General features: G+C 35.1%; 1 protein-coding gene and 1 long non-coding RNA gene across 12 annotated transcripts in view; one reads left to right on the top strand and one right to left on the bottom strand.

Moving 5' to 3' along the window:
- Window positions 1-13,361, bottom strand: part of MEF2C (myocyte enhancer factor 2C) — a 165,351-nt gene extending 151,990 nt beyond the window's left edge. For 4 of the 9 annotated variants that reach the window (XM_082377762.1, XM_082377759.1, XM_082377761.1 and 1 more), the window contains exon 1: window positions 13,213-13,360. The gene's annotated coding sequence lies outside the window, so the exon portion shown is untranslated. Of the gene's footprint in view, window positions 1-10,749; window positions 10,783-13,212 lie in introns of all 9 variants that reach the window. The other 5 variants (XM_082377766.1, XM_082377760.1, XM_082377753.1 and 2 more) reach the window with 2 other exon arrangements.
- Window positions 1-18,620, top strand: part of LOC309622530 — a 159,599-nt gene that overhangs the window by 3,175 nt on the left and 137,804 nt on the right. The window contains exons 2-3 of one of the 3 annotated variants that reach the window (XR_014240939.1): window positions 10,135-10,233; window positions 14,503-14,564. This is a non-coding gene — a long non-coding RNA (uncharacterized lncRNA). Of the gene's footprint in view, window positions 1-10,134; window positions 10,234-13,512; window positions 14,107-14,502; window positions 14,565-18,620 lie in introns of those variants that run through there. The other 2 variants (XR_014240940.1, XR_014240941.1) reach the window with 2 other exon arrangements.

Consider the following 18,620-nt stretch of genomic DNA (forward strand, 5'->3'; position numbering starts at 1 on the left):
GTTGTAAAGTCAGAATTTCAGTATCTTCCTGCTGAAAGAGGTCTTAGGGAACACTTTATGCAGTAACTAATTTTTTACAAGGAAGGGAAGTTAAGAGATGTGCCCCCAAATCATGACATCGATTTGAAAAGAAGATAAGGTCACCTGACAGGGTATAGTACACTTTGTGCCAGCCCAGGGCAGTTGCCTGGAGTTAGTGAAGCAAATTAACTCTACAGAAAGGTGACCTGACAGAAGATTTTAGACAACAGTACCCTTTTACAAGAGAAAAATATTTCTAAGTATTCTTCCAGGAAGAAATTCCATTTAATAAAGAATAAGGTGTATGGGGAATGATGCTATCTCCCAAACTAAAAATTTATTATTGGTAGTGCCATGGATTTGTATAATGCCGTTTTAAAGAGACTAATTGGTATAACATTGTACTTCTATTTAAAAAATTCTGAGGGAATGGAATTATCCTTTTAAAGTAACAGCTGAAAGCGCTCTTAAGGGCAGGGAGGAAAGGTGTTACATAAGGTGAGAATTGTTAGCAAAGCATAATCTTCCTCAAATTCGATGAAGGTGTTATCAGATATATTGATTATGTCTTATACAGATATCACTGGGGTGGCATTTGACTGGAAATGTTTATAACATGAACAAAACTTAATTACAAATTACACTATTTGAGACGTGAAAGACAACAGCAGACATCATACAGATTTAGAGGCAAAGCACAAACTTTCTAACTTCAATGCTTTGGTTGGTTGGTTGGTTTTGCCATGATTATCCCCTATATTTCTTATTGCTATTTCGGGGTGAAATGTTGGTATTAATTCTGGCCATTTATGGTAATTAGCTTTTAAGTTAACCCTTAGTGAAGGACCCCTAAGTGTTCAGATAAGAGTACTCATGAATGATAAATAATTTTTAAAAATAACAAGAAAATGTGTTTTAAAGCTTGAATTTCTCCTGAGCTGATGCATATTTGAATTAATGTCTTATTTCTCTTACAAATTTACCATTTGCATGTGGTTCATGGTAGAAAGCATTCTTCCCATTCTCCCTGAAATCTGATAGCCTAAGAGAAAATCTTTTAAATTCTTCAAGTGCTTGCAGTGTGCTAGAAACCTCAACCTCTCCATGGCTGACTACTGAAAGGCTAGTCTGACTAGGGAGAATCTATGTGATCAAAAGCCAGTTGGCTCTATCCCGTGGTAACCATATGGTTATGCACAACTTACTGATCCTCCCTTTGCCTCAGTTTCCTCATGGATAAAATGTGGAACATAAAGTGCTTACCCTCAAAACTTTGTTATGAGGATTCAACGAGCTGTTCAGTGTGAAGCACAGAGCTAGGAAAGTGGTAAACTGCAGTAAAAGTTAGCCATTCTTATTCTCCTGCAAAGGATTTCTACTTCTCCACCATTAAGTTCCATCTTCACCCATACTGGGCTGTCACAGTAGAAAAAGTTGGAGAAGTAGGTTGTAAGAGAGGTGGGGATTAGTTCTGGATGAGATCTGTTTGTGAGTTTCACCTTCAAGAGATAGAGATCTCTTTAAGCCTAAAATTTCCTGACTCAGTGGCTATAGGTTGCCTTATTTCCCTTTCACAGGAATGGTGCCTCTAGGATACTTTTGGGCTTCCTTTGTCTTTATTTATTTATTTGTTTTCCTGAGGTATGCTTCCTTATACTTGTTAGCTGCTTGGTTGTTGAAAAGGCTCTGGAAACTCCACGTCCATCCTTTTTTCACCCTGGTTGACCTTTTTATGCTGTTGTCAGCCAAGAAGACATTGATATCTTTGGTCTCCTGCTAGCTTGAATTCTTTAGGGCAGAGCTTGCTCAGATTATCTCCTGATGTCATTCCAAATGTCTGATGGCCATCTATGGCAACGGGGCTCAGCAGAGGCCTGCTGGGAAGGGGGGAACTACTAGAAGTAGTTCTGTGTTGGACACACAAGCAACTTTACAGCTATGTCTAGGAGACTGTTTGCCACTTCTTGAAAAACAGAAACCATAGCATATTGCATTTTTTTGTTTATTTAATAAAGTCCCACTTGGGATGTGTATGATTCCTGTTGATGTCATGATAGGTATAAATATGCACTACAGGAAAAAAACAGACTCAAAGATCGTTAATAAGCCTTTTATATGTGGTATTCATGTTAGCTCTCCTCACTAAGAACGCCAAGTTAAGACAAAAGATTCTTGAAAGGAGAGAATAAAGCTACCACATTACCTTGTTTCCTCTCTCTAGGTAATTTTCCAAATGATCGTTTCTTACTTAGCTGAGAACTTAAAAATTATTTCTAAAATATTTCATTTATAAGCTAAAATTTTAAACCAAACCAAACAATATAAAATTGTATTTTTTCAAGAAGGCAAGATCACGTATAGATTTATATGCTTCCAATACTCACTAGATTTAAAAACAAGGAGATACATAATTATATCTATATTCTAATTTACTAGGTAGAGAGAGAATTAATTTTCATTATTTGGGATGAAGTCTCTCTAAATTATTTTGGAATATGATGAGAACTAAAAGTAAAATGCCATAAAACTTTAAAATTTAAGTCAGTGATTAAAACCAGTTTGTTTTCCCAGTGGACACTAGTTCATTGGGTCAAAGACCCAAACCAAAGAGGTCTGATTTCTTATAGGAGGTTTTTAAAATAAATTGTAGCTAAATATTTCTATATAAATAATATTCATATTATTAATACAAATATACTTGCAGTGTATGTGCGAAAATAACACTATCTTATTAGAATGTGGGTTGAAATAAGTAAGTTCAAAGTGCGTAATATTTAATGGCCACTCACTAATCAGTGTTGGATTAATACTGTATTAACTGCTTTATAAGCTTTATTTCTTTTTATCTAAACAACAACCTTTTAGAGGGTACTACTGTTCTCTCCATTTTATATAGGTTTAAAACTAAAACTTAGAGAGGTAACATTACCTGCCCCAGGTCACATAGCTCTTAAGTGCCAAAGGATGTGGAACTATGTTGGTTTGTTTCCAATAGATGCCTTTAGCTCCAATGCCATACTGATTCATTATACTCATAAACTTTGCTCACTTACAGGGATGATGAGAGCAGGAGATGATATAATCGATATTTTTTCCCCAACAGAAAAGATTTCACAAACGTGTGTCTAACCCTGTGTCATCCTCTTCAAGGTAGATGCTTTAGGAGGTTATTTACTTATTTCAGTAATGACGTCTTTGCATTTAAGTCTCAACAGAAATATCCTTAGGAATTTGCTCTGCAGTCTTAACAGTCTGATTGTTGGCAAATCATTATCATTAAGGATGAATTTGTTGCTGAAACTAAATCCAAACCAAATGTAATGAACAAGGTGCTTGATAGAAACTATGATGTGATTATAAAGCAGCAGATTATTTGATATCTGCCTCATAAATTGATACTAATCGCAGATACAAAAGGGAAATTTCAAGGGTGTCCCTAACATGAATGTGGTGTAGCCTTTAAGGAGACATTTTAGTGAGTAACACTCATGAAAGGTCTGATCACTTTTTAAAAAGTCAGTTTCACTAATGAAAAGTTGTGCATCATTGTATGAACATTGTGGGAAATACCTTTTCAGAGAATGTACAACAGACAGGAAAGAGTAAATCAGAGACCCTGGGTTAAAATCCAGGCTCAGATGCTTAATAACTGTTTGACCTTAATTTTCTAAATGTCCTCATTGTAAAATGGGGAAAGTGGCGGAACCTCCCCTGGATGATAATTTTGCTGACAAGAGGACATGAAATTGTATTTCTGTAGCCGCTTAGTGCTTGGCATGTAGAAAATGCTCAATAAATGTTAGCTATCATTATACTATTTCATTTTCGAGGGCTATCACGTATTCTTGAAAAACATCTCAATGTCAGTTATCTAACAAATTTTAGAAGCTGACTTCTTTTCTATCAGCTTTCGTGTTTCAAAGCAGTTTTATTTCATATTAGAGCATTTCTTATTTGAAATAAATATAAAACATTTATGACAGTATGTTGATCAAACCAATATACATTATATCAAGAAGTCTTATGTTTTGGGGTGACCAATTTATATTATCCTCGTCAGTGTTCCATATAATATTCTTCTCAGAGAATTTTTTTTTGTATTCATATTTGATTTTATCAGACTTATGAAAATAATTATATATCCATTTGCCCAGAATAAGGCTACATCAGACATCTTCTAAATTGCTTATTGATTACATAATCTTACTCTTAAATTTAAGGAAACTTAACATAAATGTAGAATTAGTGGCTTCCTATTAAATCTGAGTTTTTAAGTCCTTTCAAATCAACATTATCTGCGTGGTAAGGCTGCTGAGGCTTGCCTTTGTGTCACCATCTTCCCTCTACTCACCTTCAGCTTGTCCTCCTTTCACTCTGGCATGCTCCACTCACCCAGCAGCAATTCTTAAAATCAATAATAGCTCTTTATTGAGCACGGCCTTTCCCTGATGTGACCCACAAGGTCCTTTCCTTCCTCAGAAGTCTCTTTATGTTCCAGAATTCTCTTGGACTGTGTTCTACCAGAAGAGACAGGCACTCCAACCCCATTTACTTAGTGATGCAGTAGAAATGTGTTACTCCTTTAAATGAACTTCTCTTCAAAAGTTTTCTGAAAAAAAGTTTATAATCCAAAGGAGTATCTGTGATTACACACAGATTCCACAAATTCCCTGCTGTGTTGGTCAGGAGATGCTTTGGGGAGGAGACTCTCGGTATGTCTCAGCTCCCTCCTGCCCGCTGCCATTTCATTTGCTGACATAGGTATGTCCTGGGTGCAAATCAGTGGGAAGCCTGGCTCTTACTTGAGGAAGAAATTTCATTGTTCTTGAAAAGGTTGGGATTGGAAAACGTGTTCTCTATCAGCAAAATATCCTGATCCTTGAAAAGTTGTCTACTTATTATTTTAAAAAAAATTGGTGCTCTTTAGTACCTGTTGTTCTGGTCACCTTTTCTGTTCCCTCTTTGCATAGGAGGCACACAGTTACTGCAGGTCCCATGGGCCACAGCCTACTGTGTTGTCACTTGGTCTCACTCTGTGTGCACTCCCTTCTGTCCCCACTCCAAAAGCTACCAGAGGTGTAATTAGTGATTATTCTTCCAGAAACATCTTGAAGGGAGTATAAGAACCCTGTGATGAGAATGGTGTTGCTACCTGGATGAGGGAAGAATTTGGAAGGGTTGGGGAGAGATACAAGCTTGGAGGGAAAAATGCATTCTGCCCTTTATCTCCTCCGTGAAATCACTGATAAAGCATCTTCCTATGTGCAAAGATGGGGCACGTAAATATTTCCCAACCTTGTATACAAGGTATTAAACCTGTAAATATAGAGCATCCATATCAAATGGAATCACTTTATTCAGAAATGAAGAAATATGATTCTAAGTAAATAATTTTGAACGCTACTTAAAGAGGGATGCATAAGAAACATTCTACAATTTTTCTGTTCCTTTTGACCCCTTCAGAAATAGTTAAATAGCTCATCAATAGATTTACTCCCATCTTTTCCATTTCCTTCCTCTTCACCTTCTTTCGTCTTTCCTTCATCTTTTCTGCTCCATCTCTTTACTTTCAGCTGTAAATCTTTTATTTTCAGTTGTAAACTCAGCAAAGCCCCCCTACCCCTGACACAACTGGTTATTAACAGTTAATCAGATTTTTTTCCATTGCTTTGGAAAGCTACATTTTTTTGTGTCACAACCATAGGGTTTCATTAATAATATTTTTCTATTTCTCTGAATCACTTCAAAATAAAATACCACTAACAAAGGAGCTTGCTTCTAAACAATCGATGATGTATACTGTAGACAATATGGTCATAGAAGAGTTTCTATGATTATTTTTGTTATTAATCACTATAATTACTCTTTGATTACAATGGTGATTAACTCACAGTGAATAAAGCACATGCTTATCTTGTTTATCTAGTATTTGCGAAGGATTTGTGTTCATCCATCCATACATTCTCACCTCACCTTATGTAGCTGTGAGACTCTAGTTTGTGTAGCCTATGGCCACAAAAATGACTTGCACATGGGAGACTGAAGCCTGTGGTTTCCTTACATTATCACTAGGCTGTAACCTCTTAAACTCCATAGGTCAGTGATGATTAATTGAGTATTCCAAAACTTGAATGTGTATGCCTACATACTTGTAATAAGCACTATCTGTGCTGTTTTTACATGACTTCCCCGAAGCGTCAGTTCAAGCCATTCTTCAGATTTCAAGCTATACTATCTAGTGCCTGAAACTTAAGTAGAACTTGAGAATGATTTTTGGCTTATCACTAGTATTGGGTGAACCTTATCATTTGCCAATCCACATGCAAATAAGTAAAATAAATAAACTACTTAAGCACAATTATATCAGACAGTAAGTAACAGTGGACATATAACATCTGTAGCTGTATCCACATGTTCGCTTTGATCTTTCAGGACCTGAGATCCCTAGGTTCTAGTTTTCTTGCTACTGTGGAGCAGAACTGACCTCTTTTTTTTTTTAACATCTTTATTGGAGTATAATTGCTTTACAATGGTGTGTTAGTTTCTGCTTTATAACAAAGTGAATCAGCTATACATATACACATACATATATCCCCATATCGCCTCCCTCTTGCGTCTCCCTCCCACCCTCCCTATCCCACCCCTCCAGGTGGTCACAAAGCACCGAGCTGATCTCCCTGTGCTATGCAGCTGCTTCCCACTAGGTATCTATTTTACATTTGGTAGTGTATATATGTCCATGCCACTCTCTTACTTCGTCCCAGCTTACCCTTCCCCCTCCCCGTGTCCTCAAGTCCATTCTCTAGTAGGTCTGCGTCTTTATTCCCGTCTTGCCCCTAGGTTCTTCATGACCTTTTTTTTTTTTTACATTCCATATATATATGTTAGCATACGGTATTTGTTTTTCTCTTTCTGACTTACTTCAACTCTGTATGACAGTCTCTAGGTCCATCCACCTCACCGCAAATAACTCAGTTTCGTTCCCTAAAAATATGGAATGCTTCACGAATTTGCATGTCATCCTTGCGCAGGGGCCATGCTAATCTTCTCTGTATCGTTCCAATTTTAGTATATGTGCTGCCAAAGCGAGCACCAGAACTGCCCTCTTAAAGAAGAGAAGGCTCTAGTGAGGACTGAACAATCGAGCACAGAGAACAGTTTATCAGAGTGCCCAGATTTCTGGCCCCCACTGCAGGCCCGCTGAGCCTCAGCCGCAGGAATCTGCATTTTAACTAGCTCCTCCGCTGTCTCTTAATGTACGTTTTCTTTGCAAGCCACTGCCTTAATGTAAGGGTAAGCGTAAAATCTGTGAAGTCCTAATGCCATAACCTTCCCTTTTCTCCATTATTCGTTCCTGTTCTCCCAACTTATCTTAACAAGTTTTATGGAGCTTTTAAGTTAGTGAATGCCTTTCAAAATAGTAAGAATGAGAGTTCAAAATGGTACGAATCTTTCCATTGCCTGTCTTGGTTCATATTATAAACAAGCAAAAAAAAAGACGTGTGTCACATCTACTCTGCCCATGGTAATTAGAAAACTAATTAAACAGTGTGAGGGCCTAATTCTCTTAAATTTCTGTTCACTTCTTCATCTTCACTTATCTAAGGGGTAGTGCTTATCTTTTCTTGGGTGGACTATGCTCCTTGGATTCCAGAATCTCGGCAAAACCTGTAAAATGAGCTTTGGCTCCAGGAACCTCTACCTTTAGTGACAACTAGCCTACAAACACGTGCATGCTTCAGTGACTGCCAGCTGCTGTGAGCCTAGATTCCCTAAACCCAGAACTAGCATTGTTCTTGATCACTTAAGAAATGTGACTTTTCACGAAAGAGGCGTTCAATCAATACAAATGTTCCTTATGTCCTTGTAATTACCTCTGTCTGCCGAGTAATTACTAGGCATGAGGGGCCTTTACAACACAGGCATCCCAGGCAACACAGGGATCCACACTCCCAGCCTTTGAATCTCTCTCCATACCCAGCTGCTTCCATTAACCTCTCTTGGATCCAGATATTTATAACACTTCAGATTAGGGGTTCTCTGCCACGCCTGTTTCTTGTACCAATGTTTTTCTGACGCGAACAAACATATTCACATGCTGGCTTACAGCAGTGAGTGTAGTGAATTTTTTTTGGTTAAAAAAAGTCTCCCTACTGTATAGCACAGGGAACTATGTTCAATATCTTGTAATAACTTATAATGGAAAAGAATCTGAAAAAATATATATGTATGTATAACTGAATCACTTTGCTGTACACCTGTAACACAACATTGTAAGTCAACTATACTTCAATAAAAAAAATTTTAAAGTCTCCCATTTCATAAAACTGAAAACATTAAATGACCATTAAGTCCTTTGTGTCAACTCAGCCTTATAGAATACACTGAAAAGTTCAAAGCTATGAGTGATATTATCATTTTGAGGCTAAGACCTTTCATGTTCCATTTACCCAAGTGGGAAAAATATGGCCAGCCGGACAGTAGTGTATTACAAAGTGATTTTGTTTTGCCTGCTGATTTCATAGGTTAATACTGGTGTTTTAAGTATTTGGAATGCTGACATGGTGGGCTACTTACAGCAATAGGGAGAGGGCAGGGCATGCCATTGCAGGCAGAATCCCACCAGTATGTCCTAGAATCCTTTTGGGACTTCACACCCAGCAGAGGAAACCCCTTCTACTGGATAACTAAAACTTCCTTTCCTATGATTTACACACAGCCCAGCAAAGAGTCTCATCTATTCAATAGCCTCACAGAGGTTACAGGAGTTGTTTCCAGTTACAAAATGACTTAAGTAGTGAAACAGAGACTGCAGTTTAGCTGCCTACTTCTGCTCTGGTGCTCTTTGGACAGCAGTCTTCAGCTCTAAGGGGAAAACATTTATGATCCTTCAAAGGCAGATGAGGGAAAAGTCATTCAGTTTCACTAACTCCCCTTTGAGATGCAGGGAGATGATTGAATTTATTTGAAAGTCTTGTGATTTTGCATATTTTGCTATGACACCCCTGTCTTTCCCAGTTGTTAGAAATGGATATTATTGTACTGATTATTTTGCTTGCAATTGATTTGCATACTGTTATTGCATATTGTTAAATGGTTTGCTGATTAATGACTAATGTTGATTTGGACTAAATGTAATAGAATAAGCAAATTCATTTGTAAATTTAGATATATAATTTAGTTGCTAAATGGTATCATAGAGCTGTTGGAGATTATTTTAGATGAATTCCTTGCAGGGAAACCCTGCCCACATTTTCCTCCCATATCCTATATCAATGTTTTAAGCTCCCCACTCCTTTTTAAAAAAATTCATTTCCAAGTCTGGATTTTAAGCAAACACTTCTCAAAGGCAAATATTTCTCCAAAGCCCAGGGTTAATATAAATTACTTTAAATTCAGAACGTGGTAGGTATCTCCTAAACAATTTCTTTTCTGAAGGGTCAGAAAAAATTCGAATATATTTTCATGACCTTGAATCAGTGTGTTGTGCAACATTATCAAAAAATTATAGCAATATAAATTTTTATTAATATAATTAATAATTATATGAATAAGTATCAGATACTTATATTAATACAGGATTATTGAGTTATAGAATTTCTTAGCTGTTAGGAAACACTTGCTGATGAAGCCTCTGGGGTCCAGAGAGGTTTAGTAATTAACACACATACATACACAAGCTAGTTAGTTGTTGAGTCAGTTATGTGAAGGTTTAATATATTCTGCACTTCAGTATTATACATATGCTTATACTTTGGTATATTTGGTATTTTTAATTATCCCCTAATATATAAAATAAATTTCAACCAGACTTTTCATTTCTGCGTTCATCTTCTAAACATATATGTTGCCATTGATTATATTTTATTTCTGCTACTTCATATACACCATAAATATTTTCAGTTTGGAAATCAGTTTAAATAGTAAAGAGAAACTAAAAAAGAATTTATACCATAGATATTTTAACGTATTTTTGCTCTTTGTTAAAACTACATTTTAATATGCTCTGATAAAATTGTATCTCTAGTGAGGTATTAAATTTGGTAACTGAAAATGGTTCTCCAAAGAAATGTAACTCACATTAATTTTCCATGTGCTCTTTTTTACTTATAGTTTTACAGTCCACATGTTTTAAGTCTAACAGAAAAAAAAATCATGAAGTTGTGAGACAGATCCAAGTCTACATCTACATCCTCAGGTTGGTGACCTTGGGTAAATATCATTTTTGTGCTTCTGTTTCATTTTCTTTAAAATGAGTAGTTGAAAGCTTCAAAGACTCTTTCAAAGATTCCATGAGCTTAAAAGGAGATTTGATTGAAAGAAATGTGTGGCCATCATTACCTGGCTGCTTAGTATTTTCATGGACACATACTTGTTACTTACATCTGAAGTTTCCTTAAGGAAATTAACTCTTTGTAGGTGTGATATATGGACATTGAGAGAAATGGGATAATAAGAAAAAGAAGGGGAAACAAGTTAGTGACAAAGGAGGCATGGTAGGCAATTAAAATGATTCCTCTTTTACCTCTTTATATCTACAGTCTAGTTATTCCTATTTGAAAACCTACTGGCACCAGGTATTATCAACAGGGATGAGTAATATGTAATTTTTATCTTTACTGGGTTACATTTGGCCCACAGACAGTTGACAGCTGTCAGTCAGGTGGCTGGTCAATGAGGAGATACATATAAAGCTGCCAAAATATTTGTCTTTCTTTAAATACTTACAAGTAAACCATTTTAGCTGGAAACTTCTTTGTCCTGAAATTAAATAGATTGATATTCAGAATAAAATTTATTGACGTTAGTTGCCGGGAAAACCAAGATTTTTCCTATGAATATACAAGGTAAACAAAATGGTTTTCAAATGTCTTTCTGAAAGGGGAGAATAATTAATTTTTCTCCACTATAAGCTGTCCTTAAGATATGAAGATGTATTGCAAATCATGCTTAAAGTGCATGTGTCTTACAATTAAACTTTTAGTCATTGCAACTTTAAGCCAACTTTCTAACTAAGGCTTATTAGAAGAAACCATTCCCATACATTGTGGGCGTTGAAAGTTGAAAGTTTATCAGAAAGGACAAACATGTAGTTGCATGTCGAACTAGGAATTAAAGCTTTTTCTCATAAGTAAAAGAAAATATCATAGAATTTTAGATTAAGTCAACAATTTAGGGCAGGGTTAAAATTATAAATTTTAGTAATTTAGAAATATTTGGGCTATACCTAACATTGTTTCTAATAGGTTCAGTCACACTTAAATAATTCACAAGAGTCATAAAAAATAATTTGGAAGAAGCTTTTGTATTGTTTATACTTAGTGTTAATGACAAACAGTATTTATAATTATAGCCAATTGTATTGCACACAAAAACTTAACAAATGTAATTTCGAAGTTGACTTAAAAGTGTATGTTCAGTTTTGCAGTACTTAGTCATCTTTAAAATCGAGTACTTTGATTCTTTCAGAATATAGTATTTAACAGACCAGGTAGATAAAAAAAATTATGAACTGCGTGGAATACATATTCATTCTTTAAGAGACTAATGAAGTTATCTAAAAATTTCAGTGACCATGGTTACTCAGGTGCCAGAATCAATATGACGAAGATGACAAAATATCACATAAAAATAGTTTGAAACCACAATAAGTACACTCCTTTTTAAAAAATAAAATATGCTTTAATCTTCTGAACCATATTCTACATGTCATAATTTTAATGAAAATCAGATTTGAGTTTTGAGGTTTCAAAATATGGTTTCATTAAAATGTAGATGAGACTGTGTTTTAAAAATATTAGATTTTTTTGGTGGGGCGGATAATTTCTGGTAACTTTTTAAACCACAAATATTTCATAATTTTAAACAGCAATTAGGTTAGTCTGAAAGAGTATGATACATATAAATTTGTGACATATCTGTGTCATCACTGATACAAAAGTTGTTTTAGATAACAGTGGTCATTAAAAAAAATCAGATCTTATTATTTTCCCACTATGCGACAACGTGTTAAGCATGTAGATTGAAAATTATTTATGGGATTGTCCGAATAAAACAGTTGCCTCATAGTGTTAATTTATATTGGTAGGAACATTTCTCTTCTTCAGCACCGGTTTTGCCCCCCACAGCCCAGAGAATTGATTTTATGCATAATAATTTACAGCATTCTCAATCAAGGTATGCTGCACATCCTTTATATTCATTAGTCCGTGTTACTTGTGAATATGGATTTTGGTTATTAAAATGGTTTCATATGTTTACTATGTATAGTCCCTAGCTTTTAGCTCCCTACTTGCTTAAATGTTTTCAATTTGCTATAATACAACAATTTGTAGAGAAATGCTGTGAAGCATAGTTAAAAGAATGAGTCCTTGAAATAGAATCACTTCTTAAAAATATGTCCTAACATGTGGTCTCATTTTTCCATAGTTTGCATTAATTAAAATCCTATTCTGAAAAAAATATTTTTGCCTAGACTTTCGAATTCACAAAATAAAAATACCAATTATATAAATGTCCTAATTTTGGAAATCGATGACGTAAAAACATGCTTTAGTAGTGTGTTGATTGTTTATTCTGAAGATTTTTCTCTGAAGAAACGCTTTGTAATGAGAAAATGTTGCCACTTCTAATTATTAAATATTCTGTGCAATACATGTTTTAAAATTGTATTAAAAATAAAATTCATTTCATATTCTCTCTAATCATATTCCTGTCACACGTATGCATAAAAAATTCTAGCCCATGAAACTTTTGAAAAGAGCATGTACCATTTCACATTTTTACTTGGAGATATATTGAAAAATAACATTTTATTTAGAATGAGTAGATTATGACAGAATTAGATAAAAAGACGAAATGATATTTGTGTATTTATTTGAATAATCTAGTATCATATATAAAATTAATTCTTCATCTTTCAGATACTGAAGATAGTAATGAAAGAGACCAACATTTAAAATATGAAGTATTTTCTTTTAAAAAAAACTTTTTTTTTTTTTCACTCTAAAAAATTGTCAAATGGTAACAGCCCTACTTTCTACACCAGGAAAACCCACTGTTGAGTTAGTTGGCTCTGATTCCAGTGGTCTCATCAGCTTTCTGAATGTAGGTACCTCAGCAGTGCCTCTTCCAAGATAACAAAATCAACTTTTAGAGATTAAAAAATATATTTTGGCAATTGAAACTCACCAGCGCCTTTCTGCTTCTCCAGGAAGTTGTACCCGTCAGCACCTGCTGAGGGCTTTGTTGTCCAAACTCTGACAGGTAAAAAAATTCCTGTAGAATAAAGCCAGACCAGCTGGCTTTGAAGAGAAACCCCCCAGTTTGGGCTTCCTTTGCCTCCTCTCCTTTTCTATGAGGACCCAGGCTTTCCCCCCTTGATCGTCAAGCCGTAAGATGCGTGATCCCTGTGCACAAGTGTCTGGCAGGCCGAGGTGCACCTGTTCCTGTCACTCTGGAGTAAATTTAGCTGTAAAGGTATCACTGACAACCAGACCTTTGTCAGTGCTGGCAAAAGAACACAGAATTGCTTTCCTCTCCTCCCCCCTTACTAGCCCCTTCGCTGCTAGTTCAAATGGAAAATATCAAATCGGAAGTCTATCCAAAAATCATTCCTGAAAAATGAGATTGCTTTCATATGGTAAAAAGTAAGGTTCTTATTTCACACAGACTTTAAAATTACATTTCCAAGAAAAATCTTGGAAGAAGACGAGTTTTTGTTCGATTAATTGTGGCTGGAAACTTTTTAATGGAAGCATAACACACATTTACTTCATTTCAGGTTATTAAATTGTGTTAAGCATTAAAGTTAGTTGCCATTCTTTGCTGTAGCTCATTTGTTCTTTTTGATCCAAAGAAATATTAGAAGGTTAAAACTCATCACATAGGGGGGATTAATCATGCTACCAAAATTAGAAAGCATGTAGTTCTGAGAGACTGAATGTCAAAATTGTATGCTCATAGCACTTAAACGATTGGGAATCGGGGATCCCACTACGACATTTAAAATGGCAGCTAATGTCTGTGGAAACTTGGGTGTTTAGGAGTGGGCTAAAGCTAGAGTTCTCTTACTCTTTGATTACGGTAAGGACATTTATCATTTATGTGAATTTTTTAGAGTAATTTCCTTATTGACGCTTTGAGAGCAATTCCTCTTGAAGGAAAAGAGAGAGGCAGGCAGTGTTCATTGATACACCTGACATAAATATAGTAGTCAAGATATATAAAGCAGCCCAAGGAGTAATGTGTTTAGCCATGGCATTCGGAGCTTTTGCTTTATTAATTATGATTTCTTAAGTGGTGTTAAAAAGAGTTGTGCAAAGTACCTGTTCTACCCTATATTTATTGCCGTTTACCAGGGTTGGGTGTGATGAGAAGAAGAAATCTGGGTCAAAATCAAAAGTGCTTTGTAAAATAAACAAAGTTCTTATTTACTTGCTATGTGTAAACAGCCACTCACCAAGCCTAATTTCTCCACAGGGCCCCACTTTCAGATAAAAACATAGACCTGAATGGCATCATCCAGTATCCAAGGAAACCATGTAAGTACCTCTCTCACTGTGTACTTCTCTTATTCAGAGTTTAAAAGCTAGCTGAGTACTGAATAAGTGAGTGTTTTTATTTAATAATTATATGGGAGGTACTTTTTAGGAGCTTGCTAAAAAGAAGCAGGTTCTTGATTGTTACATGCATCATAACAAAACCCTTACGTTTTCATCATATTTGATAAAATTATGTGTGTAGTCCCAACTTCTCCATCAATTCTCATTCTTAGGTACAAAACAGCTACTCAAAGTCTTAATGAATTAAGAGTTTCAAACTTTTCCAAGACCCATTAGTGTCTGAGAAACAATGTTTCAGAGGCCTTGTGCCAGGAGTAGTTACCTAATTGTAATAAAACTTTTTAAATTTCAAAAATTAAGAAAAATGACTTGGAAAATAATACTTTCTTGGTAAACATTTATAGCAATTTATTTGGTTTTAGACTTGCTTGGGGAGTGAGCAAGTGAGCAAAGAGATAAGGTTAAGTATTTAAATGACCCAAAGAATCTTGAAAGCAAGTGTAATTTCTAAAATGCAAAAATCTGTTGGCAGAACGGTTTGGGAGGTTGGCATATTATTTTCATTCATTCTTTCTTTTTTTTTTGTCCCCAAGCTAAGGTACATTTCTGTAGCTAATTTCAAGGCTCTAATTAATTTTCAGGAACTATGGAATCTACTATGGAAATTTAGTTTCGAAACAATATGCTATTCTGGAGAAAGATCCATTTCTAAAATAATTGGATTGTTCTTTCAAGTATTTCTTTACCTGGACTTTATTATGTTTTTCATATTTGACCTTTCTACTTTTAAAATCAAATTATTTTCAATGCTAAATGATTATTCATTATAGTTTACTTTTTAATGAAATACTTAAAAGTATACTCATGTAATTATAGATCTTTTTTACCATTTGCGTCAGCTATGTGGTTTAACTAGTCTTTTAAACACAGACATATTACTTTTCATCAAGGTTTTCAGCAGTTGCATTTAAATGCAGCTGGTTTAGCCCTGTGGTCTGGGAGTTTTTCATATTATTTGTATTTACTTTTGTTACTGTTGTATTTCTGACTTTGCTCTGCAGCCTGGTTCCTTGCTAAGCATGAAGGACAGAGATGATCTCACTCACAGTTTCTCTGCTAAATTAGACATACCCTTCACCTGGTCGGAGAACCTGGCTAGGCTGTGAGGGTTTTTTTTTTTTTTTTTTTTTTGTGCTAGTTACAAACTTCAAAAGTGTGGAGTTGGAGGCCTGAAGTACTGCCCTCTAAACTAGGAATTCCTTTCCACAAAATAAAGGTAATTGGTGGCAATTGCTGGGTAAACTCGGAAGCAGTGCATGGTTAGAATAGATCATTATAAAGAAAGAAAATGCAAATAGGGAAAACTAGCTAATCTTATATAATTCCTTATCTTGAGGAAATGGAATTTAAAAAAATTCCATTCTCCTTATAGCGAGAGGAAAAAGAAAATCTACACTGCAGTGCCTGTGGCACAGTTTTAAATATTTACATTAGAATATAGATTTTCCAGAAAAATCATTTAAATTTGATAGGTTTAATTCAACCTCCTATACCAAAGAGAAAATGACAATAGAAATAAATTGATATATGCACATCAGTTCATCAGTAGTGGCCTCTCTAACAAAGACCATCATTATTCAATAGAACTTTCTGTGATGATGGACATGTTCTCTATCTGCACTGTCCAGTATGGTAACCAGTGGCCACATGTGTCTGTTGAGCACTTGAAATTGGCTTGTGCAATGGAGAAACTGAATTTTAAATTTTATTTAAATTTAATTACTTTAAATTTACATAGGCCATATGTGACTAGTGGTTACTGTACTATATTTTGCTTTTATCAGAAATTAAAATACCCTCTCGCAAAGAATTTTTAATCCTTTGGTATTCTATCACACAATATCATTTTTTATATTTGCTTTAATATTTAAATTATCATTGTAATGAAATTTTTTATAACATTTCCCAAAGATAAGTGTTTTTAATACAGTTGATGGGAAGACATTATAATATTGTTTTATAAGCTCAGACTAGCAACTTTTAAAATGGCCATTGTAAACAAGACTGTGTCTAAAAAGAAAAACACTTTAATAAAAGTTCCAACTGTGGTGATAAATATTTTGAAAAGTTCACTTACAATTTCTGCAATACATCCTTGCAAATATTTCCCAAAATGTAACCAGCCTACACAAATGCTCACTGGCCTTGATCCCCCAAAGTTGATTCTGCTCCCAAAGCACACATCAGGTTTTAAATCTGTTCCCAGGGCCTTTTCAGACATTTAATGAAGATGAACATTAGGATACATGATGATATTTTAATAATAGTACTACAGTAGTATTATAGACAGAATAATTACCTAAAATACTGAGAATTTAAAAATTACATTTAAAAAAAATCAGTAAATCAACTCATTTCTTGCATATATGTAGCATATTGGTTATTTGTAGGATATTGAACTATAGACCATGAGGAATTTTTTTAAATGGAAGATATAACACTCATCCTCTTAGGAGCTCCCTTTATTGGACTCGGGCATATCCTTTTGGAGGGTAGGATTCAGATAAGGTAAGAAGAGAGAGGAGATTTCTTTTGGCAGAACCTTGGACAAGCTACTCAAAATATCCCTCCTACCGTCAAAAAAAAAAAAAGAAAAAGAAAAACAGTTTGTAGATAAAACATACTTTCTAATGAATTATTTGACTTGAGAAAGAATTTTGGACATCTCCAAAGATTCCTTTCCCCTCACCTCAAAACCCAGAAACTAAAAAGTGTGAGCAGTAAGTGGAGTTGTTAAGCAAACGGGAGACACGGGAATGGCCAAACTGAATGGAATGAGCTCTGTTGCAAGGATGCTGTAGGAAGGACAGCAGTCAACATACTCTATTAGACTTCTCACACACCTCACCTTATTGAAAGAACAGGCAGAAGTAACAGTCACATTTATAGACCCAGTTTTTTGGTCTCCTTTGATATCTTTTGGTGTCTTATATAGTCAACCACTTGTATACTGTCAGGTTTTCAGAGAGAAGGTCTACCCTTGCTTAAGAGACAGTGTTCTGTGTGGAGAACACATGGTCCTCCAGTAAGGAAATCCGACAAATCACAGTCTTCAGTGTCCTTGTAAAATATCGTCTCTGATCTCTCTGTGTCTGAGAAATTGTTTTCATTCAGACTGTGACCTCTGAGTCCTTAACTACCACCTCAATTATGTATTTATTTGTGTGTTTTTAAGTTTATTTATCTAAATTTGTTATATGAAAATTCCAAACATATTTAAAAGTAGAGAGAACGGTATGAACTTGCATACAGTTACACCTACCTTCAACAATTATTGTCTTGTAGGCAACTTTATTTCATCATATCCCCTTACCACCTCTCACCGCATCCCAAATTATTTTGAAGCCAATCCCAGACATGACATCACTTCATCCTTTAATATTTCAGTAGGTATCTTTAAAAGATTAGGACTTTTTTTTAAATTGAGAAAATGAGCCACATCTAAAAAATAAACCACACTGAAAAAGTCAATATTTCTTATTGTTGTCAAATAGGTACAATCAATATTCAAGTTTTTCCAATTGCCTCAAAATTTTTTATAATTACTTTGTACTGTTTGAAACAGAATACGTATAAGATCCATACTTCACAATTGGTTGATATTTCTCTTCTCTTTTAATCTATAGGTTTCCCCCTCAGTGTATTTATTTTTCCTTATTTGTTGAGAAAACTGGATTGTGCTTGTAGAGCTTTCCATAGTTTGTATTTGCTGATGCATTCCTGTGGAGTTGTTTAACAAGCTCCTCTGTCCCCTGTCTATCCTGTTAGTTGGTAATTAAGACTAGGAACCTGACCAGATTCATTTGGAGAAGGCTGGGCAAAACTACTGGTTCTCTCTCTATACTTGAGCTGTTAGCAGGTATTGATCATTGCTTAGATCCATTTATTCCTTAGGGTTAGGAATACCCAGCCTCGGGTAGTTTCCTCACACATTTGCCCAGATCAATACTCTGCTAAACTCCCGAGTGGGACTCT

This window comes from Balaenoptera borealis (genome assembly GCF_965194805.1).
Source record: "Balaenoptera borealis genome assembly, chromosome: 2".
NCBI lineage: Eukaryota > Metazoa > Chordata > Mammalia > Artiodactyla > Balaenopteridae > Balaenoptera > Balaenoptera borealis.